This window comes from Triticum urartu, chromosome 5A, assembly GCF_056163025.1.
Source record: "Triticum urartu cultivar PI428250 chromosome 5A, HENAU_Tu73, whole genome shotgun sequence".
Classification (NCBI taxonomy): Eukaryota; Viridiplantae; Streptophyta; class Magnoliopsida; order Poales; family Poaceae; genus Triticum; species Triticum urartu.
In genome coordinates this window covers 101,898,648-101,912,955 of record NC_141877.1, presented here as the reverse complement: position 1 = coordinate 101,912,955, position 14,308 = coordinate 101,898,648, and the positions used below count along the sequence as shown (strand labels likewise).

Below are 14,308 nucleotides of genomic sequence, written 5' to 3'. Positions count from 1 at the left end.
CGTTGTGGGACCACGGCTTGCAAAGAAGGTATTTAGCGCAAAGAACTTCTTCCGCTTTTGGGGATTCCACTAATTGATAGAAGGAAGTGGATGCGGCAGGATTGGCCCTAATTGAATCACTAGTAGAAGAGATCCACGTGCAGAGACTGTTAGGGAGATGCAGATGGAGGGACGTTTGGATTGCTGCTAGAAGGGCTTACGACGAATAGATTGTTGGAATGGCTTTAAGTGAAAGGGAATCCAGCAGCTTATATAGCGCTAGTGAGAGGCCTCCTAGTCTATTTCGATGGACGTCTCCTAATCCTTCTTTTTCTATGGGTTCAGGAATGCCATGCCAATAACAGATAGAGCAGCTAATGGTCAAGCCAGAGGCAGCAGGTCTCATTCCAGACTCCACTCAGAATACCCGGCTCTTTTTCTAGACTCCACTAGGAAGACCTTGCTCTTTCACAGATACGGGGATCAGACATGGCTATCGCTTCGACAGCTTCTCCGGATGAAAAGACGCCGCCCAATGGATGGAGTTGGAGGGACACGGAATCCTGGATATCTTGCCTTGGTTCCGACTCTAAACCGTTCTAAACAGATTCTTTCTGCATACTGATGTTGGCAGTTATGCCTAGGTGATAGATGTATGTTGCTGGATTGGAAAGCTATACGATCCCTTTTATTCAATTATGACAGCTGAGAGGAATTTGGGATGGCCCCGCTAGAGTTTCCAAAATGAATCGAATTGAACCCTATTGTTTTTTTACTCTAAATTCCATAGTATCAATACAATAACCTTTGAGAAATTGTGAGAACGGGAAGATGCAATCATTTAGATGGTGAAAATAGCCGAGAGTTAAGCAACCCCTAAAAGCACTCACAATGAATGGTACCAGCGGATACCAACCAGATAGAAACATGCTGAGAAATCTCTGTTATAGCTGAAACTAATATACCAATCCTATCCGTGACCCTTTCCACATTCTTTTCTTAGTCACCTAACCTATGACTGCTTTTTCTTTTAAGCTTTAATAACCTTAACATTCGAATCTGCATCTGCTATTTCAGTTCTCTCTAAAGATACTATTCTTTGATCACTTGAAACATAGTAGAAAGCATCTAAAACATATATTATTGTGGATTCCCTCTCCTTGTGGGCTGGACTCCTTTTTACATGGACAGACAGGAAAGTGGAATCTGAGGAATTAGCTGGAACAGACTCACCTTAGCTTTGAACGACTATATCCCCTCTTCTATCTACATATGGATATATATGGTCTTTAATAAAGGAAGATGATTTTAGCCGAGGACTAACACATCTTCCATTTTGCAGCACATCTCTCAGTGGGAATAGCATCATCCATGACTTCAGGCACAGCTAGCTATGGGTAAGCACAAAAGGTAATGACGAGAGGGCCGTCCTATGTACCCTGAAAGAGAAACTATGTGATAGAAGCCCGCTTTCCCTCTCTTCTATCCCACCTAACCACTTCGGGTATCAGTGGCCTCGTGATCTCCATGAACAGAGATCACTACACAAAAACAACTATATGAAAAACTTGCTTGCTTCTTCGAATCTCGAAATAACAGAACATATAGAAAGTGTTTTTGTGATGAGACCATTCTCTTCGGGGAACCTATAGAAAGATTATCAGACGGCTTTCATGATATTATGCTTCCTTGCCCGTGTGGAACATGTGTGAGCATTATGTTTTTCCAACAAGTGATCCGACTGGAAGAAGTGTTATATGAGGACTTCGAGATCAAATAGAGAATCTGTCTCTCCATTCCTCATGAGCCACTTATTTCTCCGAAATCAGAGATTAGAGTGATTTTCCTCCTTTTTCCCAAATAGTCGACGGTCTTACACCATTGGGATACTTCGGATAAACTGGAGTACATATATGAGAGACCGGTGCTAAAACCTTTTCTCGAGATATCTTCCAGATTCTTAGGGTCCTTGCTCCGGATCTCGCCCCCCGGTGCGAAAGCAGTTGGTTCCGTAGTTTGAGAATTCTACTAATTCCAAGTATTCCATTATTATTATTAAATAAGAGAATATAAAAAGTAAAGAGGAGAAGACATAACCAGAAGAATTGTGAGAAATAAGTTAATTTATCAAGTTGAGGCATTTCGATTTGGATTTCAAATAAGAAAGAAAAAAAGGATTTTGTGAAATTTAGGAGTCGTTCGAAAGCATCAAGAGGGAAGAACTCAGATAGAAAGGCAGGCGAAGTTGGGGGCCAACCTAATCCCCCTCCCAGTTGTACCCTTGTGCATCCCCTTCGTAAACGATTTCCACTGGATCTAGAGATTCCCTGGGTCCCCCCGAATCGTCATCTTCGGACCCTGAATCATCATCCCACCTTTTACGCTTCCTCGAAGAAGACGGGCCTGCCTCGTTCGCCCCATCATTTGCTTTTGTGCTTTCAGGGGATCCCGTGGAATGAGCCTCCTGCTCTTCCGCAGGCGCATCGGGGTCGGGAGAATCTGGTTCACCGAGCTCGGCGCGGCGAAACCGCTTCGCCAGATTGGTGGCTGTTGCGACGAATTCGCTTCCATCTCCGGCTTCCGTATAATCAGAGAAGATTTGTTGAAGAGTATCTCCTCCCTCACTATTCCACAATATAAGACTTTCAGTGAACGATCGCGCAGACTCACCCTCCTCTAAAGGAAGAGGAGTGCCTACTTCGTTAAATATTCTTTCAACCTTGGAAGTCAACTCCGAAATCATGTCTTCGGGATGGGCGGCGTGCGCCATTTCCTACTGGAGGTCTGGTAGTCCGCCAACGGGAGGTTGGTCTATGGGAAAGTCACCCTCGTTAGGAGCATTGGTCATGACAAGAACATTGAGATCCGCGACATTCTCATTCCCAAGATGAAAGGCTATTCCTTGAACTCCGAATAAGACAACTAATGCCATTATTAGTACTGGCAACGCAAGACCAAACGATGGTATAGCAATGAACAAAAGAATGACACTTGGAAATAATGAACGAAGAATCATTGGAATTTCCCATCTTTTTCAGCTCTGCTCCCGAAAAGAGAAAGGAAAGGAGACTGATCTTGACGTCAGCGTGGGTTCTACCAACAAAACGAATCCGTTTTGGATTGAGATTTCTCATTCGGACACCCTCACCTTTCTTAGGACTATCAAGCCTTCTCGAATTAGGTCTGTGGTAGAAGCTTTGAACGTAGACCCGGATACAAATCTTTCACTCACTGAAAAGTGAAAACCTGTGACTATATTGTCCTGAAGACGGATGCGGCGGGAAGAAGTGGCATTTAGAAGTGTTGCTGACTTTACATTTAGGTTTCGGCATAACAAAGCTGTTGGTTTTCGTAGTAATTTCAAAAAATTTCCTACGCACACGCAAGATCATGTGATGCATAGCAACGAGGGGGAGAGTGTTGTCTACGTACCCAACGCAGACCGACTGCGGAAGCGATGACACGACGTAGAGGAAGTAGTCGTACGTCTTCACGATCCAACCGATCAAGCACCGAAACTACGGCACCTCCGAGTTCGAGCACACGTTCAGCTCGATGACGATCCCCGGACTCCGATCCAGCAAAGTGTCGGGGAAGAGTTCCGTCAGCACGACGGCGTGGTGACGATCTTGATGTACTACAGCAGCAGGGCTTCGCCTAAACTCCGCTACAGTATTATCGAGGAATATGGTGGCAGGGGGCACCGCACACGGCTAAGGAATAGATCACGTGGATCAACTTGTGTCTTCTAGGGTGCCTCTACCTCAGTATATAAAGGAGCCAAAGGGGGAGGGGGGCGCCGGCCAGGGAGAGAGGCGCAGGAGGAGTCCTACTCCTTCCGGGAGTAGGACTCCCCCCCCAATCCTATTCCAACTAGGATTCCCCAAGGGGGGAAAGAGGGAGAGGGGTGGCCGGCCACCTCTCCTAGTCCTAATAGGACTAGGGGAAGGGGGGAGGCGCGCAGCCCTTATGGGCAGCCCTTTCACCTTTCCACTAAGGCCCATGAAGGCCCATATAGTTCCCGGGGGGTTCCGGTAACCTCCCGGTAACCCGGTAAAATCCCGATTTCACCCGGAACACTTCCGATGTCCAAACATAGGCTTCCAATATATCAATCTTTAAGTCTCGACCATTTCGAGACTCCTCGTCATGTCCGTGATCACATCCGGGACTCCGAACAACCTTCGGTACATCAAAATGCATAAACTCATAATGAAACTGTCATCGTAACCTTAAGCGTGCGGACCCTACGGGTTCGAGAACAATGTAGACATGACCGAGACACGTCTCCGGTCAATAACCAATAGCGGGACCTGGATGCCCATATTGGCTCCTACACATTCTACGAAGATCTTTATCGGTCAGACCGCATAACTACATACGTTGTTCCCTTTGTCATCGGTATGTTACTTGCCCGAGATTCGATCGTCGGTATCCAATACCTAGTTCAATCTCGTTACTGGCAAGTCTCTTTACTCGTTCTGTAATACATCATCTCACAACTAACATATTAGTTGTAATGCTTGCAAGGCTTATGTGATGTGTATTACCGAGAGGGCCCAGAGATACCTCTCCGACAATCGGAGTGACAAATCCTAATCTCGAAATACGCCAACCCAACATCTACCTTTGGAGACACCTGTAATGCTCCTTTATAATCACCCAGTTACGTTGTGACGTTTGGTAGCACCCAAAGTGTTCCTCCGGTAAACGGGAGTTGCATAATCTCATAGTCATAGGAACATGTATAAGTCATGAAGAAAAAGCATTAGCAACATACTAAACGATCGGGTGCTAAGCTAATAGAATGGGTCATGTCAATCAGATCATTCAACTAATGATGTGACCTCGTTAATCAAATAACAACTCCTTTGTCTATGGCTAGGAAACATAACCATCTTTGATTAACGAGCTAGTCTAGTAGAGGCATACTAGTGACACTCTGTTTGTCTATGTATTCACACATGTATTATGTTTCCGGTTAATACAATTCTAGCATGAATAATAAACATTTATCATGATATAAGGAAATAAATAATAACTTTATTATTGCCTCTAGGGCATATTTCCTTCAGTCTCCCACTTGCACTAGAGTCAATAATCTAGATTACACTGTAATGATTCTAACACACATGGAGCTTTGGTGCTGATCATGTTTTGCTCGTGGAAGAGGCTTAGTCAACGGGTCTGCAACATTCAGATCCGTATGTATCTTGCAAATCTCTATGTCTCCCACCTGGACTAGATCCTGGATGGAATTGAAGCGTCTCTTGATGTGTTTGGTTCTTTTGTGAAATCTGGATTCCTTTGCCAAGGCAATTGCACCAGTATTGTCACAAAAGATTTTCATTGGACCCGATGCACTAGGTATGACACCTAGATCGGATATGAACTCCTTCATCCAGACTCCTTCGTTCGCTGCTTCCGAAGCAGCTATGTACTCCGCTTCACATGTAGATCCCGCTACGACGCTTTGTTTAGAACTGCACCAACTGACAGCTCCACCGTTTAATGTAAACACGTATCCGGTTTGCGATTTAGAATCGTCCGGATCAGTGTCAAAGCTTGCATCAACGTAACCTTTTACGGTGAGCTCTTTGTCACCTCCATATACGAGAAACATATCCTTAGTCCTTTTCAGGTATTTCAGGATGTTCTTGACCGCTGTCCAGTGATCCACTCCTGGATTACTTTGGTACCTCCCTGCTAGACTTATAGCAAGGCACACATCGGGTCTGGTACACAGCATTGCATACATGATAGATCCTATGGCTGATGCATAGGGAACATCTTTCATATTCTCTCTATCTTCTGCAGTGGTCGGGCATTGAGTCTTACTCAACTTCACACCTTGTAACACAGGCAAGAATCCTTTCTTTGCTTGATCCATTTTGAACTTCTTCAAAATCTTGTCAAGGTATGTGCTTTGTGAAAGTCCAATTAAGCGTCTTGATCTATCTCTATAGATCTTAATGCCTAATATGTAAGCAGCTTCACCGAGGTCTTTCATTGAAAAACTTTTATTCAAGTATCCCTTTATGCTATCCAGAAATTCTATATCATTTCCAATCAGCAATATGTCATCCACATATAATATTAGAAATGCTACAGAGCTCCCACTCACTTTCTTGTAAATACAGGCTTCTCCGAAAGTCTGTATAAAACCAAATGCTTTGATCACACTATCAAAGCGTTTATTCCAACTCCGAGAGGCTTGCACCAGTCCATAAATGGATCGCTGGAGCTTGCACACTTTGTTAGCTCCCTTTGGATCGACAAAACCTTCCGGTTGCATCATATACAACTCTTCTTCCAGAAATCCATTTAGGAATGCAGTTTTGACATCCATCTGCCAAATTTCATAATCATAAAATGCGGCAATCGCTAACATGATTCGGACAGACTTAAGCATCGCTACGGGTGAGAAAGTCTCATCGTAGTCAATCCTTTGAACTTGTCGAAAACCTTTCGCGACAAGTCGAGCTTTGTAGACAGTAACATTACCATCAGCGTCAGTCTTCTTCTTGAATATCCATTTATTCTCAATTGCTTGCCGATCATCGGGCAAGTCAACCAAAGTCCATACTTTGTTCTCATACATGGATCCCATCTCAGATTTCATGGCTTCAAGCCACTTTGCGGAATCTGGGCTCACCATCGCTTCTTCATAGTTCTTAGGTTCATCATGATCTAGTAGCATGACTTCCAGAACTGGATTACCGTACCACTCTGGTGCGGATCTTACTCTGGTTGATCTACGAGGTTCAGTAGTATCTTGTTCTGAAGTTTCATGATCATTATCATTAACTTCCTCACTTATTGGTGTAGGTGTCGCAGAAACAGTTTTCTGTGATGTACTACTTTCCAACAAGGGAGCAGGTACAGTTACCTCGTCAAGTTCTACTTTCCTCCCACTCACTTCTTTCGAGAGAAACTCCTTCTCAAGAAAGTTTCCGAATTTAGCAACAAAAGTCTTGCCTTCGGATCTGTGATAGAAGGTATATCCAATAGTTTCCTTTGGATATCCTATGAAGACACATTTCTCCGATTTGGGTTCGAGCTTGTCAGGTTGAAGTTTTTTCACATAAGCATCGCAGCCCCAAACTTTCAGAAACGACAACTTTGGTTGCTTGCCAAACCACAGTTCATAAGGCGTCGTCTCAACGGATTTTGATGGTGCCCTATTTAACGTGAATGCAGCCGTCTCTAAAGCATAACCCCAAAATAATAGCGGTAAATCAGTAAGAGACATCATAGATCGCACCATATCTAGTAAAGTACGATTACGACGTTCGGACACACCATTTCGCTGTGGTGTTCCGGGTGGCGTGAGTTGCGAAACTATTCCACAGTTTTTCAAATGTACACCAAACTCGTAACTCAAATATTCTCCTCCACGATCAGATCGTAGAAACTTTATTTTCTTGTTACGATGATTTTCAACTTCACTCTGAAATTCTTTGAACTTTTCAAATGTTTCAGATTTATGTTTCATTAAGTAGATATACCCATATCTGCTTAAATCATCTGTGAAGGTGAGAAAATAACGATATCCGCCACGAGCCTCAATATTCATCGGACCACATACATCGGTATGTATGATTTCCAACAAATCTGTTGCTCTCTCCATAGTACCGGAGAACGGTGTTTTAGTCATCTTGCCCATGAGGCACGGTTCGCAAGTACCAAGTGATTCATAATCAAGTGGTTCCAAAAGTCCATCAGTATGGAGTTTCTTCATGCGCTTTATACCGATATGACCTAAACGACAGTGCCACAAATAAGTTGCACTTTCATTATCAACTCTGCATCTTTTGGCTTCAACATTATGAATATGTGTATTACTACTATCGAGATTCAATAAGAATAGACCACTCTTCAAGGGTGCATGACCATAAAAGATATTACTCATATAAATAGAACAACCATTATTCTCTGATTTAAATGAATAACCGTCTCGCATTAAACAAGATCCAGATATAATGTTCATGCTCAACGCTGGCACCAAATAACAATTATTTAGGTCTAATATTAATCCCGAAGGTAGATGTAGAGGTAGCGTGCCGACCGCGATCACATCGACTTTGGAACCGTTTCCCACGCGCATCGTCACCTCGTCCTTAGCCAATCTTCGCTTAATCCGTAGCCCCTGTTTCGAGTTGCAAATATTAGCAACATAACCAGTATCAAATACCCAGGTGCTACTGCGAGCATTAGTAAGGTACACATCAATAACATGTATATCACATATACCTTTGTTCACCTTGCCATCCTTCTTATCCGCCAAATACTTGGGGCAGTTCCGCTTCCAGTGACCAGTCTGCTTGCAGTAGAAGCACTCAGTTTCAGGCTTAGGTCCAGACTTGGGTTTCTTCTCTTGAGAAGCAACTGGCTTGCCGTTCTTCTTGAAGTTCCCCTTCTTCTTTCCTTTGCCCTTTTTCTTGAAACTAGTGGTCTTGTTGACCATCAACACTTGATGCTCTTTCTTGATTTCTACCTCCGCAGCTTTCAGCATCGCGAAGAGCTCGGGAATAGTCTTGTTCATCCCTTGCATATTATAGTTCATCACGAAGCTCTTGTAGCTTGGTGGCAGTGATTGGAGAATTCTGTCAATGACGCAATCATCTGGAAGATTAACTCCCAATTGAATCAAGTGATTATTATACCCAGACATTTTGAGTATATGCTCACTGACAGAACTGTTCTCCTCCATCTTGCAGCTATAGAACTTATTGGAGACTTCATATCTCTCAATCCGGGCATTTGCTTGAAATATCAACTTCAACTCCTGGAACATCTCATATGCTCCATGACGTTCAAAACGTCGTTGAAGTCCCGATTCTAAGCCGTAAAGCATGGCACACTGAACTATCGAGTAGTCATCAGCTTTGCTCTGCCAGACGTTCATAACATCTGGTGTTGCTCCAGCAGCAGGCCTGGCACCCAGCGGTGCTTCCAGGACGTAATTCTTCTGTGCAGCAATGAGGATAATCCTCAAGTTACGGACCCAGTCCGTGTAATTGCTACCATCATCTTTCAACTTTGCTTTCTCAAGGAACGCATTAAAATTCAACGGAACAACAGCACGAGCCATCTATCTACAATCAACATAAACAAGCAAGATACTATCAGGTACTAAGTTCATGATAAATTTAAGTTCAATTAATCATATTACTTAAGAACTCCCACTTAGATAGACATCCCTCTAATCCTCTAAGTGATCACGTGATCCAAATCAACTAAACCATGTCCGATCATCACGTGAGATGGAGTAGTTTCATCGGTGAACATCATTATGTTGATCATATCTACTATATGATTCACGCTCGACCTTTCGGTCTCCGTGTTCCGAGGCCATATCTGTATATGCTTGGCTCGTCAAGTATAACCTGAGTATTCCGCGTGCGCAACTGTTTTGCACCCGTTGTAGTTGAACGTAGAGCCTATCACACCCGATCATCACGTGGTGTCTCAGCACGAAGAACTTTCGCAACGGTGCATACTCAGGGAGAACACTTCTTGATAATTTAGTGAGAGATCATCTTATAATGCTACCGTCAATCAAAGCAAGATAAGATGCATAAAAAGATAAACATCACATGCAATCAATATAAGTGATATGATATGGCCATCATCATCTAGTGCCTGTGATCTCCATCTCCGAAGCACCGTCATGATCACCATCGTCACCGGCGCGACACCTTGATCTTCATCGTAGCATCGTTGTCGTCTCGCCAATCTTATGCTTCCACGACTATCACTACCGTTTAGTAATAAAGTAAAGCATTACATCGCGATTGCATTGCATACAATAAAGCGACAACCATATGGCTCCTGCCAGTTGCCGATAACTCGGTTACAAAACATGATCATCTCATACAATAGAATTTAGCATCATGCTTTGACCATATCACATCACAACATGCCCTGCAAAAACAAGTTAGACGTCCTCTACTTTGTTGTTGCATATTTTACGTGGCTGCTACGGGCTTAAGTAAGAACCAATCTCACCTACGCATCAAAACCACAACGATAGTTTGTCAAATAGACTCCGTTTTAACCTTCGCAAGGACCGGGCGTAGCCATACTTGGTTCAACTAAAGTTGGAGAGACAGTCGCCCGCAAGCCATCTATGTGCAAAGCACGTCGAGGGAACCGGTCTCGCGTAAGCGTACGCGTAAGGTTGGTCCGGGTCGTCTCGTCCAACAATGCCGCCGAACCAAAGTATGACATGCTGGTAGGCAGTATGACTTGTATCGTCCACAACTCACTTGTGTTCTACTCGTGCATATAACATCAACATAAATAACCTAGGCTCGGATGCCACTGTTGGTTTTCGTAGTAATTTCAAAAAATTTCCTACGCACACGCAAGATCATGTGATGCATAGCAACGAGGGGGAGAGTGTTGTCTACGTACCCAACGCAGACCGACTGCGGAAGCGATGACACGACGTAGAGGAAGTAGTCGTACGTCTTCACGATCCAACCGATCAAGCACCGAAACTACGGCACCTCCGAGTTCGAGCACACGTTCAGCTCGATGACGATCCCCGGACTCCGATCCAGCAAAGTGTCGGGGAAGAGTTCCGTCAGCACGACGGCGTGGTGACGATCTTGATGTACTACAGCAGCAGGGCTTCGCCTAAACTCCGCTACAGTATTATCGAGGAATATGGTGGCAGGGGGCACCGCACACGGCTAAGGAATAGATCACGTGGATCAACTTGTGTCTTCTAGGGTGCCTCTACCTCAGTATATAAAGGAGCCAAAGGGGGAGGGGGGCGCCGGCCAGGGAGAGAGGCGCAGGAGGAGTCCTACTCCTTCCGGGAGTAGGACTCCCCCCCAATCCTATTCCAACTAGGATTCCCCAAGGGGGGAAAGAGGGAGAGGGGTGGCCGGCCACCTCTCCTAGTCCTAATAGGACTAGGGGAAGGGGGGAGGCGCGCAGCCCTTATGGGCAGCCCTTTCACCTTTCCACTAAGGCCCATGAAGGCCCATATAGTTCCCGGGGGGTTCCGGTAACCTCCCGGTAACCCGGTAAAATCCCGATTTCACCCGGAACACTTCCGATGTCCAAACATAGGCTTCCAATATATCAATCTTTAAGTCTCGACCATTTCGAGACTCCTCGTCATGTCCGTGATCACATCCGGGACTCCGAACAACCTTCGGTACATCAAAATGCATAAACTCATAATGAAACTGTCATCGTAACCTTAAGCGTGCGGACCCTACGGGTTCGAGAACAATGTAGACATGACCGAGACACGTCTCCGGTCAATAACCAATAGCGGGACCTGGATGCCCATATTGGCTCCTACACATTCTACGAAGATCTTTATCGGTCAGACCGCATAACTACATACGTTGTTCCCTTTGTCATCGGTATGTTACTTGCCCGAGATTCGATCATCGGTATCCAATACCTAGTTCAATCTCGTTACTGGCAAGTCTCTTTACTCGTTCTGTAATACATCATCTCACAACTAACATATTAGTTGTAATGCTTGCAAGGCTTATGTGATGTGTATTACCGAGAGGGCCCAGAGATACCTCTTCGACAATCGGAGTGACAAATCCTAATCTCGAAATACGCCAACCCAACATCTACCTTTGGAGACACCTGTAATGCTCCTTTATAATCACCCAGTTACGTTGTGACGTTTGGTAGCACCCAGAGTGTTCCTCCGGTAAACGGGAGTTGCATAATCTCATAGTCATAGGAACATGTATAAGTCATGAAGAAAAAGCATTAGCAACATACTAAACGATCGGGTGCTAAGCTAATAGAATGGGTCATGTCAATCAGATCATTCAACTAATGATGTGACCTCGTTAATCAAATAACAACTCCTTTGTCTATGGCTAGGAAACATAACCATCTTTGATTAACGAGCTAGTCTAGTAGAGGCATACCAGTGACACTCTGTTTGTCTATGTATTCACACATGTATTATGTTTCCGGTTAATACAATTCTAGCATGAATAATAAACATTTATCATGATATAAGGAAATAAATAATAACTTTATTATTGCCTCTAGGGCATATTTCCTTCAAAAGCTTGCACTGTGTTTTCGCACTTAGGCGCACAGCGTGCCGTTGGTAATGATTCTACTACGGTGCTGCAAATTCGCAAGCTGATCCTAAGTAATCGTTGTTGTTCATTGGATTCCTCCAGAATTACTTCGTTAGGATTGAAGAATTGCTGCAATGCTTCCTGAATAGACTCGATTCTCCCGTCGAGAGTTTCTTTGAAAGTCTTACCTAAACTCTTCCGACTGAATATGAGAAAGCCTATAAAACAACGAGCTACTATCATTTCTTCATTATAGATTGAGATCTTCTTCGGACTTGATGCACAAATAGATGGAATAGCAACAAATAGCATATTTCTATCCTTCATATCCGTAGAAAGAAATCTCATCTCCAGGTAACTCCATCTTTTTCAGCTCTGCTCGCTCACTTTTGAAAGGAAAGGAGACTGATCTTGACGTCGGCGTGGGTTCTACCAACGAAACAAATCCGTTTTGGATTGAGATTTCACATAAGCATTGCACAATGATCCGCATTAGGTGGGGAGCAGCAATGATACCGCCGGCCAGGAATAAGTACCTATCCCTCTTATACTTAAGAAAAGAGAAGATAAGCTGGTGTTGAGAAATGAGAAGTGGGCTATATCCCCGGGGACTTTTTAAAAGCAGCTGAAAGGAAATGCTGCTTCCTTTCTATACGCTAATTCTTGCTTTGAAGAGATGTTCCAGACAAGGCATTCTTAAGTCCCACCTCACCTATATCCAACTTGAGGTATTCCATTGTTTCTAGTATAATAAGCAGGTTTAAGCCATGGAAGACATGAGTCACTAAAGTGCTGTTAACTAGATCGCGAAAGATGTGCCAAAGAGGTTTTCCAGCACATGGAATAGCACTCGCAGGGGCATCCTGTCAGTCGCCAGGCCATGCACATTTGAAAGAATTCCCACACACAATGGGAGCCATTTCAACCATTTTTGCTCTACGTTGCAAACTAGGGGGCATAAGCTACCAAACCCCTGGCTAAGAATCTATATCATACCGAGCAATCATTCCGTCTTCTTGAGAAGAAAGAATGCATGAATCCTCGCTTTGAGCTCACCTACGAGTGCACCTAACAAGGTTTTCCAGACCTAATAAACGTTCATTGCAAAGAAATGTTGACCTCTGATTTAGAGAGGATCAACCACAGTTTGAGAAAAGAAAAGTGCACACCGGCATTATGCCTCGTAAAGCTACCCCCATTCATAGCTTTATTCACTGTCTGCTCGAATAGCTTCATTTCAATGTTAGGATGACCCGCAAGGTCGTCTAAAATAGCTTCCACCTATCTAGTTTCCATGTGGCACGCCAACCACAATCACTTCATCCCTTGGCTTTATCATAGGTGCCTACCTCTTCAGATCAAGGATCAAAGACTACAGGAGCTCAAAGTTATTGTCGCACACTTCCATCTAGGAGATGCATGTTAAGCTATCCCTTGGATTATAGCCTAGGAGATCGATTGGCAGGCCTTGTTCTATGAAAAGAGTATCCTTATGGTTTAGGAACCCCAACATCTATTGAAAAGTATGATGCACCCCTCGGTTTACCAACATTTCCATTCAATCTCATTTAGATTCTATTAACTAACAAGCCGGGATCCAATTCCATTTCAACCGCTGAGGTCATTAATGAACTAGAAAAGAGCTAAGGAACTATTTCTAGATACCTAATCGGGTGCTGAACGAACTACTACTTCAATATGTCATTGCAATTTCAAATGGGTTTCGATGGCACTCAAGCAGCCTCACTACTTCGATCTCAGTAACCTAATGATCTCCCCAAACCAACTCATTCTCGGAAGGAGACATGGCCAAGGGTGAACAAGATATGATGGCTGAGAATCTCTATTCCTACAAAATAACATGATTCACATGCTCAATACCCAGGACGGTGGTTCCTCCCACCTGGCAGGTCTAAGAATACAACCCCTATGACACAGTTGAAACCAATTGTCTCTCACTTCAAAGATGGACCCTCTGTTCCTTTGAAATGCCTTTGATACATCAATTCTGCACTTTTGAAAGTGAAGATCTAGGTCCAAGAGGAATGAAATGAGCATACCAGGAGTTGTCTATTCACATGTCATATGAAGAATACTTATTTTCAGAGAGTGCCTCCAGGTTCTCTAGTAGCTATATCAAACCACAACTCTGTACTAGCCAAGAGGCTTCGGTACTAACCAACACACCAGGATTCAAAGATGCAAAAAGAAAAAGGAAGATAATACCACTGCTGTAGATGCACGCCCTT

At 43.9% G+C, this 14,308-nt stretch overlaps 1 pseudogene; it reads right to left on the bottom strand.

Moving 5' to 3' along the window:
• Positions 1–1,427: 1,427 nt before the first annotated feature.
• LOC125508088 (uncharacterized) lies at positions 1,428–3,040 on the bottom strand (annotated as a pseudogene).
• Between the last annotated feature and the right edge of the window lie 11,268 nt (positions 3,041–14,308).